Raw genomic sequence first — 14,738 nt, forward strand, 5'->3', positions numbered from 1 at the left:
GGAAACGGGCAGAGCAGCCTCATTCCCTCCATGCTGAAGGAGCTCATCCACTAATCTTCCCTTCTCCAGGTTCCAGCATCACCTACTTCCTGCCTGCTTCCCTGCCCGCTGTGCCTGCTGATAGTCATGCCTCGGGGGCAGAAGAGCAAGCGCCGTGGACGTGAGAAACGCCGCCAGGCACGCATGGAGGCCAAGGATCTCGGGAATGCTCTGGCTGCTGCCACCCCCACCCCTACTTCTGGGGGTACGCCCCCGGGCTCCCCCCCTGCCGGTGCAGGCCAGAAGCCTCAGGGAGCTGCAGCCACTAGCTCTCCTGTTGCAGGGGCTTCACACCCAAGATCTAAAGCACGTGGCAGGGGCCAAGTTGAGGAACGTGAAAATTCCTCCCGGGCCTCAACCTCTGCTAAGACCACTCCTCTAGATCCTCTGACGGAGAAGGCAGGAGTGTTGGTCAATTTCCTGCTTGATAAGTGTAAGATGAAAGAGCCCATTAGGAGGCTAGATATGCGGAAGCTTTTTCACAAAAGGTACAAGACACGCTTCCCCGAGATCCTCAGGAGAGCAGCTAAATGCATGGAGCTGTCATTTGGTCTTGAATTGAAGGAAGGCAAGCCGAATGGTTACTCCTATACCCTGGTCAGCAAGATAGGCCTCATCAGTGATGAGGTGCTGAGCAGCAGCTGTGAGGTGCTGAAGAATGGGCTTCTGATGCCTCTGCTGAATGTGATCTACCTGAATGGCAACCGCGCCTCTGAGGCTGATGTCTGGGAGTTCCTGAATGTTCTGGGCATCTATGATGGAAAGCAGCATGTAATCTTTGGGGATCCCAGGAAGCTCATCACGGAAGAGTGGGTGCAGCAGAATTACCTGGTGTATCATCAGATTCCCGACAGCGATCCCCTGAGCTATGAGTTCCTGTGGGGCTCAAGAGCCTACGCTGAAACCAGAAAGATGAAGGTGCTGGAGTTTTTGGCCAAGATCAAGAGTACCATCCCCAGTGCTTTCCCGTTGCATTATGCTGTAGCTTTGGGAGAAGAGAAGAGATCCCGAGGCAGATCTCTAGTTAGGTCTCGTGGTGCTGCCAGGGCCACTGCCTGCTCCAGGGTCCCACCCAGAGATCCGTCCAGTGCCCAGTGAGTTCTCAGGCGGCAGCTTCACTTTCTTTGACCAATACTGCCAACCTTTTAAGAAGTGAGAGGCTAAAGTAGGGCTGGAAATGTCAATACGTATCTTCTTTGTGTTCCTGTTTTACACTATTACCTTTCAAATGTTGTTTCATTTCCTAGAATGTTTGTTTAGATTCAGAATCCAAATTTACAAATGACATGGATCACAGATTTGTTGTTGTCTGTCAGATCTAAGAGTAAGAGTTTTGGTACTGTGTAGTGTAATTCAGAAAATCCTTCCTCTTTTGAGATCCAGAACATGATAACATAGCTTTGGAATAGTAATTTTCTTGGAAATGTGAAAGAATGTTGTAGTTTTAAAACAGATGAAAATCAAGTAAGCTATAGTCAAGTTTTGATTTATGTTATTCACCTTTGTCTCTCTCTCTATAACATTCAGTAGTACCCTTGGCGATATATTTAGATGTTGTTAGCTTATTCAAGAATGCCGATAAAAACAATGAGAAACTACATTCCTTGCTTGGTGGCTCCTTTATTCCCATCTTTACTTGAGCATCTGCTCTTCAGAAGGTTCTGTGCTGGTGGGGGTGATGCAAAGATAAAGGAGTCCCTGTACCTGCCTGTAGATGTCTTGAGTATATGAGCAGTGATTCCATAAGGAAGGTGGTGTGATGATCTAAGACAAGTGACAAAAAGCAGGGAGGATGCTGGGGAGGGAGTTGGGATGAGAGCAGTGAGGTATAAATTCTCAGCCTTGATTCTCTTAAACCAAAACTTTGAGGTTTGGTATTTTGGCCAAGGTCAATGGTAACATCCCCAGTGCCTTCCCACCCGATTATGAAAAGGCTCTGAGAGAGGATGACGAGAGAGCCCGAGCTGCAGTCAGGGTTTATAGTCCTGCCAAGGCCAGTGTGTGCTCCAAAGTCACGTCTAGCAGTCCCTCCAGCCCCTAGTCAGGTCTGAGGCAACTATTTCACTGCGTTCGACCAACACTCCCAACCTTTTAAGTTGTGAGAGGCTAAGGTGGGGCTGGAAAGCTAATCATAATATGCATCTTCTCTGTCTTCCTGTTCCTTCGTGGGAGGTCATTTTAAGTTGGCTGCGTGGTGGGCTGGATGAACCTGTGATAATGGTGAGCCGGGCCCAGATCCCCAGATGGTGGCCCTCAAAGTTGGGAGGCTGAGACTGAAATGCGAAGCTTCCCTGAACAGTTACCCTGAGATTGTGAGTCAACCAGAGGGAATCTCCACCTGGGGGAAAGAACAGAAGGTATCCAGTGCTCCTGCCCCAGTGCAGGTGAACACAGTCCACAAACCAGGTGTTTGATGCATATTACTGTCTCCTTTGTGATGGGATGTTGAGACGTCACTGTGCTGGCACTCTGGGCCCTGAACAGAAGGAGCCCCAGCACACTCCAAACATGAGGGTATCTCGAGTGTAATCTAGTAGACCTCCTGAGCGGGGCTAGATTTTAGTGGTGGTGAAATACATGAAAATCGGGGTGTTATGTCGGGAGGGCTTTGGGAGGCAGGGGAATTACTGGTCCTTGACACAAGTTCTATAAGGTTTTGCATTGCATCCTGGTAAAACACTTGCCTCTAAATTCAATAACATATTCTCTGATAGAGTAAATTTACTTAGGATTACTTGTTTAGTTGCTAAGTCGTGTCTGACTCATTGTGGCCCCATGGACAGTAGCCTGGCAGGCTCCTCTGTCCATGGAACTTTCCAGGCAAGAATACTGGAGTGGATTGCCAATCCCTTCTCCAGGGGATCTTCACAACCCAGGGATTGAACTGACATCTGGTTGTCAGGTAGATTCTTTACCACTGAGCCACCAGGGAAGCCCTACAGTTTCTTGCTAAGCAGCAGTTTGATTGACTTAGCTTTCTTTGTTTAGAAGACTACATAGTCTCTAGTTTCTCCTGGGTAAAGAAAAATTCCCATAGATGAAGGTAGAAATTCCCATAGATTTTCTTCTGGTATGAAAATAAGCATCATAAGACCTAAACATTGCCAGCTGCAGTGCCAGGTGCTTTACACAAGCTACATATGTTCTGATACTTCTGTAAGACAAGGCTTATCAAATTCACTTAGCAGACAAAGAATTTCTATTCTCCAGGCTGATAAAGTGACAGAACTGAGTGTAGAGCCTGGTCTGAATTGCTCTAGAGGCCATAATGTTTCACTCCTCCCAGTCTGAGGCTGACATATTGTCAGTTCATTTCTCTTGACACTGCCTGGTCACAATCCCCCTGCCTGGCCGCAAACCCCTCGCTATGGGGGGATACGAGAGCACTCCTGTGGGGTCTGAGAGCCACTATGGAAACCAGCAAGGTAGAAGCCCTGGAGTTTTTGGCCAAGGTCAACTATACTGTCCCCACTGCATTCCTGCCCCCATTATGAGGCGACTTGGAGAGAGGACGTAGAGAGCACTGGAGCCAGAGCTGCAGCCAGGGCTGGCACTTCTACCTCGGGCAGTGATGGCCCTTCTGTGGCCAGTGCCCAGTCCATGGCCGCATCCAGCCACTCATCTCACCTCTAGTGTGGTCTGAATCTGTTCTTCACTTTGTGATCAGAAAAGCCTGTCAACCTGTGTTCCTGATATGCGTCAATAACTTTTCGACTTACCCTTTTCTTGCGGGGGGTGAGGCGGTAATTTTCAAGTGATTTTCTTTTCAGTACTAAGTTTATTTAGATTCAGATCATAAGCTTATGAATGACACGGGGTCACACACTTATTGCTGTTTACCAGATTTAGAAATAAGAATTTTGCTTTCTGAAATACAAACTGAAAAATTTTAAATCATCTGTGTGATCCAGAGCAAGATTACATGGCATTGGAATAGGGGTATCCTTGGTCATGTGAAAAACCCCACACTAAGATAGGATAAGAAGAGGAAAAAAATTTAAAGTGGTTCAGTTATGGGTCTAGCTTACTGTATTCAGTCTCTCATTCCTAAATTTCAAAGATGTATACCTTTTAAATTTAGAAGCATTATAACTTTTGCATTTAGGATATACTTAAATTATTAAAGAAAATGTGGGTTTATGAAAATGTAAATTGATGCAGCCACTATGGAAAATAGTATAGATGCTCATAAAAAAATTGAAAATAGAACTACCATGTGATCTGGCAAGTCTACTCCTGGAAATTTAGCTGAAAGAAATGAAGCCAACACCTGGAAAAGATATCTGCACCCCCCATGTTCGTTGAAACATTATTTACCATAACCAAATTATGAAAACAATATAACTGCCCATTAATGGATGAATGGATAAAGATACTGTCACATAGACACACACACACACACACTCATCCTCACTCAGATGTTCTTTAGCCAATAAAAGAAAAAAAGGAAATCTGGCCCTTTGCAGTAACACAGTTGCACCTTGAGGGCATTATGCTAAGTGAAATAAGTCAGACAAAGACAAATACTATATAATCTCACTTATATGTGAAGATTTTTGAAAAATGAACTCACAGAGAATAGATTAGTGGTTGCCGCCAGTGGGGGTTGGAGGATGGATGAAATGCGTATAAGTGGCCAAACGGCATAAACTTTCACAACTTTAATGTACAAAATAAAGAAGTCCTGGAGATATAATGTACAGCATGGTGACTAGTAAATCATTGCTGTTGTTAAGTCGCCAAGTGGTTTCCTACTCTGCAACCCCGTGGATTGTAGCTTGCCAGCCTCCTCTGTCTATGGAATTTTCCTTGCAAGCATACTGGATTCAGTTGCCATGTCCTTCTCCAGGGGATCTTCCCGAAACAGGAATCAAACCCTCATCTCCTGCATCAACAGGAAGATTCTTTACTGCTGAGCCACCAGAGAACCCCATAGTTAATAATACTGTATTGTATATGTGAAAGTTCCTGGGAGAATTGATTTTTTTGAAGTGAGGTATAGTTGATGTGGGCTTCCCTGGTGGCTCAGATGGCAAAGAATCTGCATGAAAGGCAGGAGACCTGGGTTCAATCCCTGGGTCAGGAAGATGCCCTGAAGAAGGGAATGGTTACCCACTCCAGTATTCTGGCCTGGAGAATTCCATGGACAAAGGAGCCTGGTATGCTACAGTCTATGTGGTCAAAAAGAGTTGGACAAGACTGAGCAACTAATACTTTCACTTCATTTTCATAGTTGATGTACAATATTTTATAAATTACAGATGAATAACAAAGTGCTTCACAGTTTTTAAAGGTTATGTTCCATTTACAGTTATTATAAAATACTGGCTATATCCCCTTTGTTGTACAATATATCCTTGTTGCTTATTGTGTACATATTAGTTTGCACCTCTTAGTCTTCTGTCCCTGTCCTTCACCTCCTGCTTGCCACTCCCCACTGGTAACCACTAGCTTGTTCTCTATATCTGTGAGTCTGCTTCATTCCCCTAGTCTTTTATTTTTTAAATTCTCCATGTCAGTAGTATCATACAGCATTTGTCTTCCTCTATCTCACTTATTTCATTAATACCATCCAACTATTTACTAATTAATAGCATAATACCCTCCAACTCCATACATGCTGTTGAAAGATTGCAAAAGTTCATTCTTTTTAATGACTGAGTAATATTCCATTATGCGTGCACACACGTGTGTGTGTGTGTGTGTGTGTGTAGGTTGTATACATATAGATTACTTTTGTACCTTGGCAAATGTCAGTAATGCTGCTATGAACATTGGAGTGCATGGAATTTTTGAATTAGTGAATTTTGTTTTCATTTTAAACAGTAATTTAAAGTTTATTCAAGCTTTAATGCAGGTTATTCTGACTTTAAGTTAGCATTACATGGCATACTTCTGAGTCCATTCCTGAAAAATTCTGTTGTACTTCTCTCTGTCTGTTTTATAGATCTATGCAACCTCTGGCACTGGGGAGAGGGTCATTGGGGTTCGGAACACATAGCAGGGAACAAATGGATACCAGAACTGTAGAAATCATGAAAGCAAGAGACCACAGTGATCTTAGAGTAGCGAACCTAGTGCTGCCATTAGTGTTCATGTCCGGATGATAAATTCTGTTGCAAATGCACCCTTAGGTAGCGTGAACGGGTAGTCTTTAGGGAAATGAATTGTCGCAGAGAATACACTGCCTCAATATGGGCTGCCATTCTTTTTCGTAATTGTGGTTTCCCAATGAAATGTATCATCCCCAACTGGACCTGTAGAATATTGTGCTGGAGGGTCCCTGGCCACATCACTAAGTTCCTTATTAATCCATTTCAGCGCCACAGTCTGTGCTTTTTGTCTGACTCCTCACTATCAGTGTGTGAAAGTCCGGCCAAAACTCCTGATTATCTGGTGGCTGGGAAGGACTACCTCTTCATCTCACACTGGCTCTGCCAGTCACAGGTGCCTTCTTAATAAACAGGGAAGTTGGACTGGGGTGGGGTCACTGGAAGAGAGTAGATGAGGCCGGAGGGGAAGGGGAGACGAGCAGTGGAAACCCTTAGACTCAGACAAGCATCGAGTACCTGAGGGAGACCATGCAAATTAGTGGGTTCTTTTTTTTTTTTTTTTTTCCAGATACATACCCAGGAGTGGGATTGCTGGGTCATTTGGTAGTTCTCTTTTTAGATTTTGAGGGCCCTCCTTACTGTTATCCATGGTGGCTGCACCAATTGACATTCCCACCAACAGTGTATAGATCATGTCCACATGCTCACCAACATTTGTTACTTCTGTTCCTTTTGGATCATAGCCCTTCTGATAGGTATAAGATAATACCTCATTGTGGTTTAAATTTGCATTCATATGATGATTAAGGATGTTGAACATCTTTTCATGTGCCTCTTGGCCATTTGTATGTCTTCTTTGGAAAAATGTGTATTTAAGTCTTCTGCCCATTTTTTTTAATCTTTTTTTAAACTGTTGAGTTATATAAGCTGTTCATATATTTTGGATATTAACCCCTTATTGGTTATATTATTGGCAAATATTTTTTTCCATATAGTAGGTTGTCTTTTCATTTTGCTGATGGTTTCCTTTTCTGTGCAAGTTTTTACCTTTAAATACATCTCATTTATTTATTTTTGCTTTTATCTTCCTAGCTTTAGGAGACAGATCAAAAAAAATATTATTATGAATTATATCAAAGAATGTCCCACTCATAGTGCCTTCTAAGAGTTTTATAGTTTCCACTCATATTTAGGTCTCTAATCCATTTTCAGTTTATTTTTGTATATAGTATTAGACAATGTACTAATCTCATTCTTTGACAGCAACATGTCAAAGAATAAGATTAGAGCCTAAACACAACTTGGTATTATCAGAAAACTAAATATGCTTTTACATTTGAGCCAGTAATTAGTTTTCAGAAAGGAACCCTGAAGAGACATCCACAACCATATGAAAATAGTTACATATCCATGAACATGTTAACTGAAGGAACATGATATATATATATATATCCACAGAGTGGAGTACTATACAGCTATAAAAAATAATGAGCATGATCTTTGTAAACTAATATGGAGTGCTTCCATGATAGATAGAGATATATAAAAGAATGTGGGAGTTTGGGGCTAATGTCAATGATACCAAGTGCAGTGCCTTCGCATCCTGGTATGAAGAGGCTTTGAGAGCTGAAGAAGAGAGAGCCAGAGCTGCAGCCAGGGCTCCTACGGTGCCAGGGCCAGTGCAATTTCCAGAGCATGTCCAAAGCTCCTCCCACCCCTAGTGAAGTCTGAGCAGATACTTCACATTGCATTTCAAGAAAGCAAGCAGTCTTCCAACTAGCAGAGGGCCAAGGTGTTTCATGGAAACACAGCATGTAATGTATTTGTGATCCTATACAATATGCAAAAATTAGAGGTTTTTCTTTTTTCTGTTTTTAAATGTTGTTCCTTTTAATTAAAGATGTGTTTAGCTTCAGAGTCTAAGTATACTAATGGCACAGCTCCCCCTTGTACTGTAGATTATCAAGTTGAAAAATAAGAATTTTCATATTACATAGCACAGACTGAAATCCTTGAATCATTTCTTGTCATTCAGAACAAGAAAACATGATATTGGAATATGGATTTTTTGCAAAAATGGAAATTATTCCACAGTGAAGTCTGTGTGATTATCAGATACAGAAAAAAAAATCTTGAGAGGTATTCACTTCTTGGTTTGTTTTCTTCCTTTTAGTCTTTCTTTGTAAAACTGAAGTGTATATACCTGGATTGGCTTAGCTTATTTAAGAATGTGGGAGAAGTGAAAACCCAGTAAACTTTACTTCTTGCACACTTTCACTGTAATTCTTCAAATATCAATTTAGCATCTGTTCTTTGGAGGCTTCTGAGTAGTATTGGGGATGCTAAGAAAAATAAACCGAACCATTTCCCATAGAATTCTAGAGTCTAAGAGAACAATTCATATAAAGTAGCTTGTGAACAAAGATCTAGGGGCCCAATAAAAATGAGGTGTAAGGAGGTGAGGGGATTGAGGGCTTCCTCATGAGGAGTCTAGTGTAAATACACTGAGGCAAGGCACTTGGAGACTTTAGGACAGTAAATGTCCATGGGAGGTAATTTTAAGTTAGGCTACATGTTGAGCCCACCGGGGAGGCTGTGGAAACACTAAATTGAGGCCAGACCCTCAGATGGTGGGTCTCAAAGTTGAGAGACTTAAGCCTGGAATGGAAAACTACCCTGAACAATTACTTTTCAATTATCAGGCTTCCCAGGCCGCTCAGTGGTCAAGAATCCACCTGCCAATGCAGGACATGTGGGTTCATTCCCTGGATCAGGAAGATCCCCTGGAGGAGGAAATGGCTACCCAATCCAGTATTTTTGCCTGGAGAATCCCATGGACAGAGCAATCTGTTCAGTCCATGGGGTAGAAAAGGGTCAGACATGACCGAGTGACTAAACAGCAACATGAGTAGACCAGACAGAAATCCCCCCCGGGGTGGGGATGGAATGTGCCCTGTGCTCCTGCCCCAGTGCCCGTGAACACAGTGCACAACCTAGATGTTTCATGCACATGATCTCCAAGGAGGTTCTGTGAAATAAAAGTAGTAGTAGAATGAAACCGAAAACTCAGAAGCTAGTGGGCTGACACTGTTTGCTGTGAGTCGTGGAAACAGAGCTCATTTTATTGAAAGAGCATTCCATTCAGCGGTTTTGGCTGTGTTGATAATTCCACAAAGTGTATGAGATGAGTATATTTTAGGTGATGGTGAAATTGATGAAGGTAGGGGCTTATTTTATTTAGTTACTTATTTATTTGGCTGTGCTTGGTCTTATCTTCGGAATCCAGGATCCTTGATGTTCCTTGCACCCTGAGAGTTCTTTAGTTCCAGGATGAGGAATGTTTTAGTTCTGGTATATAGGATCTTTAGTTGTGGCATGTGAACTATTACTTGTGGTGTGTGGGGTCTAGTTCCCTGATCAGGGGTGGAACCCAGGCCGCCTGCATTTGGAGCACAGATTCTTAGCTACTTAGCTACTGGGCCACTAGGCAACTCTCTAGGAGTTGTTTAAATGAAAGAGCAGCTTGGAAGGAAGAAAGAGTTAGCTTTAGAACCAAATTCTAGATTATTTGAATTTCATTCAGCTAAAAAACTACACCCAGACTCAAAATATGATTTAGTAGTGGAAATGAAAGATTCTTTCTAAACAGCATTTTGGACTGATTTGGTGTTTCATGTCCGAGAATGCCACAGATTCTCTGACATCTCCTGGATTTAAAAGATTCCTCAGGGTCGGTGGTATCCTCCAGGATGAAAATAATCATACTCATAGTAAAAACAGATATTGTGTAAAGTCTCAGTGTGGTCCAGGCACTGTGCCAGGTGCTTTAGCTTCATGCCACTAGCTCTACAAAAGCCACTTCACCTGAGGCTCCCCGATTTTGGGGATGGACCCAAGTCCTCACAACCGATAAGAGACAGAGCTGGGACTAGAGCGCTGGTCTGAATTGGTCCAGAGCATGTACCGTTCCACTTGTCCCGGCCTGAGGTGCTCATGAGTCAGTTAATTCACTGTCTTCTAGCACTCCAACATGTATCTTGAGTGACAGAAAGAGGGACACTGTGACGAAAACACTGGGATGGAATACATAGCCAAGGCAATACAAACACCAAAATAATTAAGAGGTGTGAATAAAGGAGAGAAGGAGATAATGCTCAGTTAGCAAATGATCACCTGCATGTGGAAATTCAGACACCCTCAAGTGATCGAGGGCTTACAGGATTATCTGGCGCTATCCTTCTATGTAGAAAGTAAACATTTTATTTGTTTTAATTAAAAGTAGTTATTTCTATTTATTTTTTGACTGCTCTGGGTCTTAGTTGTGACACTTGGAATCTTTGTTGCCACATGCAGGGTCTTTAGTTATGGAATGTGAGATTTTAGTTGTGGCACGAGAACTCTTAGTTGTTGGATGGGAGATTTTTAGTTGTGGCATGTGGGATAAAGTTACCTGACGAGGGATCAAACCTAGGACCCCTGTACTGGGAGAGCACAACCACTGGACCAACAGGAAGGTGCCGAGAGTAAATATTTTAGAACTACCCTAAATCTGGTGACTCAGATGGTACAGAATGCGCCTGCAATGCGGGAGACCTGGATTCGATCTCTGGGTTGGGCACAATCCCTGGTGGAGGGCATGTAACACACTTCAGTATTCTTGCCTGGAGATTCTGCATGGACAGAGGAGCCTGCCAGGCTATAGTACATGGGGTCACAGAGAGTGGGACATGACTGAGCGATTAAGCACACACCCTAAATCTGGCTGAAGAGCAGGAATATATCACCTCTATCTCTTTGACATCATAACATCTGTCCTGAGTTCCTTAATTTCTGCTGCATTTTCCTAATCTTACATCACTTTTGGGACTGAGACCCGTTTTCTCCAAGATTTGCTAGAGGGTAACTGCTCACTGTTTGTAGGAATATGCATTCCCCAGGAAGACTTTAATCGAGGGACAGAAGCTGATATGGGAACCTCCAGGAAGGAGGACTAAGGAGACAATCAACCCTGATAATAGTGGTCACCCAAAGACTAAGAAGAGGAATCTTAGCTCAGTAGAAGGAGCAGTCCCAGGCTGTGGTAGATGTAGTGAGGATGCTAAGCAAGAGGAATCAGAAGGACTCAAGTTGCATCCCCACTGTCTATTCTCAGAGACCCTGATGGACTAGGCTCACATGAGGATCATCCTGACTTCCCACTTGGTGCTCTCAGGAGACTAGGACCTTGATGTAAGACAAGAAGCTTCATAAAACAGAGAATAGAGTTACAGGATTTGTCAGGTGTCAATGTGAGGACCTGAAAGTGGACTCACAGTAGCACACAGTATAAAAGGAGGCCCTGGAAAATCACTGCTGCTGTGGTCCCCAGGAAGCTCTGGGCACAGATGTCAAGTTGATTTCAATCTAGAAAGTCTTAGCGAGGTGAGACCTCTGTCTAATACAATCAGCTGCAGTTTCTCAGAGGGAGGGACCTGAATCCAAGGAGGACTTCACATGAGATGCTGAGTGTTAGCGGGGACCCCTGCAGAGGGAGCCGAACAGAATTCTGTAAATTCTTAGCCCTGAGAAGCCCACAGGAGCTACTTCTGAGTGGTCTGCTCATTCAACCTGTGTGATCTTAGGGAGGGCAGAGTCTCCTCTAGCCAGATCAGAAGCCAGATCTGCAGATGGGGGTGTCTTGACCATAAATGGACTTAAGGTGAGGACCATCAGTGCTAGTGAGAGGATCTCTCCCCCAACGAAGGAGGCTCACAGAGTGGCAACCCACCTGACAAGCAGAGATGCTCAGAGCAGAGCTGGCCTCCCACCACAAGGGACTTGGGAAGGCGAGGGCTCTGTTTGGGAGCTGGAAGACTCGGGTTCATAGGAGGGGGCATCCTGGGCTCCGATACACTGCACAAGGAGGACCCAAGGACGGATGAATATTGAGCTCCTGGTGTTCCCGTAGCACGCTGCCCCTGCTGTCATCCCTGGGAGACCCCACGTAGGACCTTACGCATCTCCCCTGCACTTCCGCTTTGAAAGCCAGCGGATCGACCGGTAGCCGCGGCGACCGTATGGCGGAGACTTAGTGTTCAGGACTCGTCCGGAACCAAGGTGAGGACCTGAATGGAGGTGAAGGGACTTTCCCAACCCTCCCAGTAATAAAAGTGACCCATCCACATCCCACCCCTGTGATATGGCTCTTATGAGTCCCTCAGAGCTATCGGCTGAATATGGTCTAGAGTGTCTCAGGCTAAGGCATTGGTCTGTGGGGGTAGGCCTGGATTCTACCCCCTGAAGAGCTGTAGGACCTAGATGAAAGCCCTGAGGGCTGATGAGCAGACTTCGACACTGCCAAGGGGGCCACACTTAACGGCTCCCCTGTACTAGGCTCTAGGAAGCCCCGGGTAGAGCTGGCCAACTGTGGTGCCCCCTGGTGTCCACTGGAGGTGGTTTGGGGGAAGTGAGAGCCTTGCTGTAATGGAATAAACCCAGCTCAACAAAGGGACCTAGTCCCCAGTATTAATGGCTGTGACGCTGAGTGAGGATGGAGGCTGCTCCCATAAGAAATGGAGTCACATAAGGCGCCAGTCCTATTTTGAGGACTGGGAGAATCAGGCGTTTTGACATGACACTTCCTGGGACATCTCAGGGAAGTGAGAGACCAGGTCAGTGGGGGCAGTCTCAGGTTGACAAGGGAGGGTTTCAGGTGTCCTGGTGGATGGTGAGAACCTTGGAGGCTGTGGATGTTCCACACCACGTCAATTGGACCACATCTCCCTGTCGTCATCCCTGGGAGACCTCAAGAATACATATCTGTCCCCACTGCAGGCTAATGGGGAAGTAAGGGTCTTGGTCTGAAAGGAGTAGTCAGCAGAGGGAGAAACCTTAGACCCTTTCATGAGTTAAATGTAGAGCTTGGTTGCTTCTGTGTCCTGGCTATTGAAAATAGTGCTGCAGTGAAGAGTACAAGTGTCTTTTTCCATCACCATTTCCTCAGGGTATACGCCCACTAGTGGGATTGTTGGTTCATGTGGTAGTTTTATTTCTAGTTCTTGTAAGCAGAGTGAATTAAGTCATAAAGAGGAAAGCCAATATCCTATATTAATGCATATATATGGAATCCAGAAAGATGGTACTGATGAACCTATTTGCAGGGCAGCCAGGAGATGCTGACATAGAGAACAGACTCGTGGACACAGTGGGGGAAGGAGAGGGAGGGGCAGATTAACATTGAAAACGTGCACATTACCATATGGAATATAGATAACCAGTGGGAAGTAGTTTTATAACCAGGGAGCTCAAAGCCAGCGCTCTGTGATATCTTAAGAGGGGTGTGACGTGGGAGAGAGTTTCAAGATGGAGGAGACATAAGATATACCTATGGCTGATTCATATTGATGTGTGGCAGAAACTGGTACACTATTTTGAATTAATATTGTAAAAAAATTATTTTCGAAAAGACGTATAGGAGAAACCAGAAGCAAAAAAATATTTTAGACCTTGAATTGGGATTTTGTGAGGGTCCACAGGGACATCAACCTGCCTGCACCAGATTTTGTTCTCAGGAGTCTGTGTTTGGTAAGATATGGTCATCTTCACTTCCTGCTTTTGGGACACAGAGCGATTGGCTTTTACTATCAAGCAGTCATCACTACAGGAAAAAGTTGAGTTTCTCTACTGCTACTGCTAAGTCACTTCATTCCTGTCCGACTCTGTGTGACCCCATAGACGTCAGCCCCCAGGCTCTCCCGCCCCGGGGATCCTCCAATCAAGAACACTGGAGTGGGTTGCCATTTCCTTCTCCAGTGCATGAAAGGGAAAAGTGAAAGTGAAGTTGCTCAGTCGTTTCCAACTATTAGCGACCCCATGGACTGCAGCCTACCAGGCTCCTCAATCCATGGGATTTTCCAGGAAAGAGTACTGGAGTGGGGTGCCATTGCCTTCTCTGAGCTTCTCTACTGGGAGCTCAATTGATGAACCTGAGTGAGGACTCAGTGCATCCATCCCAACCCTCGGATTTCAGCCCAGGAAATCTCAGGGAAGGGCTGTGAGGCTGAGTGCATCCATCTCAACCCTCGGATTTCAGCCCAGGAAATCTCAGGGAAGGGCTGTGAGGCTGAGCCCCTTCTTTACTGTTCTATATGAAGTCTATGGGAGGGAAAATGTCTAGTCTGAAGGTGCAGACACCAGTCCACAAATGGATAATGGTGCCCAACTTTTTATGGAGCCAAGGTAAGGACCTTGAATGATGATCCCAGTGAACTCAGGATAGAAAAGACCCTAATGAGCTCTCAGCACTGGTCATCTATCTCCTGGCAGGGAGGTGGTATGAGGCATCCCTTCACTTATCTCGGGATCATGGGGTGGTCTAAAGTGTCTACATCAGAGTAGCAGAGGGAAGGGTGCCAAGGCTCCGCCAGGACTTGACGTGATAATACTGAAGTAGAACTTAGAAAACCCCACTGCTGGTACCTGCTGTCACCTGAGTAAATCCAAAGCAGAGCTGAGAGGACGCAGAGGACAAGTAAGTCCTCTGTTCTTCCTCTGTGGGATTCTGTGGGAACAGGCTGAGCAGGAAAACAGGAGGCTTGTGGGTTCCTAGGGCAGTGTCCTCAAGGACACCTGCAGAGGCGGCCTTTGATTAAGCCAAGGTGGAGTCTC

At 44.7% G+C, this 14,738-nt stretch overlaps 1 protein-coding gene and 1 pseudogene across 4 annotated transcripts in view; one reads left to right on the plus strand and one right to left on the minus strand.

The window, feature by feature from the left end:
• LOC102409755 (melanoma-associated antigen B2) overlaps nucleotides 1–14,738 on the plus strand; it is a 41,437-nt gene that overhangs the window by 24,965 nt on the left and 1,734 nt on the right. Inside the window, exon 1 of one of the 4 annotated variants that reach the window (XM_006040683.4) lies at nucleotides 12,136–12,188. The exons of the other annotated variants lie outside the window; for them this stretch is intronic. The gene's annotated coding sequence lies outside the window, so the exon portion shown is untranslated. Of the gene's footprint in view, nucleotides 1–12,135; nucleotides 12,189–14,738 lie in introns of those variants that run through there. 4 annotated transcript variants of the gene reach the window in all.
• On the minus strand, nucleotides 5,761–12,864 carry LOC123465414 (annotated as a pseudogene).

The sequence above is a fragment of the Bubalus bubalis genome, chromosome X (assembly GCF_019923935.1).
Source record: "Bubalus bubalis isolate 160015118507 breed Murrah chromosome X, NDDB_SH_1, whole genome shotgun sequence".
Classification (NCBI taxonomy): Eukaryota; Metazoa; Chordata; class Mammalia; order Artiodactyla; family Bovidae; genus Bubalus; species Bubalus bubalis.